Below are 1896 nucleotides of genomic sequence, written 5' to 3'. Positions count from 1 at the left end.
TGATATACAGACCGATAGCTGACGTCATGGGACAAAACAGCAGATGATCAAACACCAAAAATTCTCACCATCGAAGAGTTCGAGCAAAGAAGAAAAACATTTTACCCCTCAAATTAGAAAGTACACGTGTAAAGCCATGGCCACTGATATAGGAAACACGCACTTTATGTGTGATACTGTCTATCTAGGACTGATGATACCAGGACTGACGATACACTTATTACACGGTGTGATACCAGGACTGACGATTCACTTATTACACGGTGTGATACCAGGACTGACGATTCACTTATTACACGGTGTGATACCAGGACTGACGATACACTGACTACACGGTGTGATACCAGGACTGACGATACAATTATTACACGGTGTGATACCAGGACTGACGATACAATTATTACACTGTGTGATACCAGGACTGACGATACACTTATTACACGGTGTGATACCAGGACTGACGATACACTTATTACACTGTGTGATACCAGGACAGACGATACAATTATTACATAGTGTGATAACAGGACTGATGATACACTTACTACACAGTGTGATAACAGGACAGACGATACAATTATTACATGGTGTGATACCAGGACTGACGATACAATTATTACACGGTGTGATACCAGGACTGACGATACAATTATTACACTGTGTGATACCAGGACTGACGATACACTGACTACACGGTGTGATACCAGGACGGACGATACACTTATTACATGGTGTGATACCAGGACTGATGATATACTTATTACATGGTGTGATACCAGGACTGATGATACACTAACTACACGGTGTGATACCAGGACTGACGATACAATTATTACACGGTGTGATACCAGGACTGATGATACAATTATTACATAGTGTGATAACAGGACTGATGATATACTTATTACACAGTGTGATAACAGGACAGACGATACAATTATTACATGGTGTGATACCAGGACTGACGATACAATTATTACACGGTGTGATACCAGGACTGACGATACACTTATTACATGGTGCGATACCAGGACTGATGATACAATTATTACACGGTGTGATACCAGGTCAGACGATACAATTATTACATGGTGTGATACCAGGACTGATGATACACTGACTACACGGTGTGATACCAGGACTGACGATACAATTATTACACGGTGTGATACCAGGTCAGACGATACAATTATTACATGGTGCGATACCAGGACTGACGATACACTTATTACACGGTGTGATGCCAGGACTGATGATACAATTATTACACGGTGTGATACCAGGTCAGACGATACAATTATTACATGGTGTGATACCAGGACTGATGATACACTAACTACACGGTGTGATACCAGGACTGACGACACACTGACTACACGGTGTGATACCAGGACGGACGATACAATTATTACATGGTGTCATGCCAGGACTGATGATACACTTACTACACAGTGTGATACCAGGACTGATGATACACTTATTACACGGTGTGATACCAGGACGGACGATACACTTATTACACGGTGTGATACCAGGACGGACGATACACTTATTACACGGTGTGATACCAGGTCACACGATACAATTATTACACGGTGTGATACCAGGACTGACGACACACTGACTACACGGTGTGATACCAGGACTGATGATACAATTATTACACGGTGTGATACCAGGACGGACGATACACTTATTACATGGTGTGATGCCAGGACTGATGATACACTTACTACACAGTGTGATTCCAGGACTGATGATACAATTATTACATGGTGTGATACCAGGACTGACGATACAATTATTACACAGTGTGATGCCAGGACTGACGATACACTTACTGCACGGTGTGATATCAGGACTGATGATACAATTATTACACTGTGTGATACCAGG

This window comes from Ranitomeya imitator, chromosome 1 (assembly GCF_032444005.1).
Source record: "Ranitomeya imitator isolate aRanImi1 chromosome 1, aRanImi1.pri, whole genome shotgun sequence".
NCBI classification, from domain to species: domain Eukaryota; kingdom Metazoa; phylum Chordata; class Amphibia; order Anura; family Dendrobatidae; genus Ranitomeya; species Ranitomeya imitator.
Note: the sequence above shows the minus strand (reverse complement) of the source record.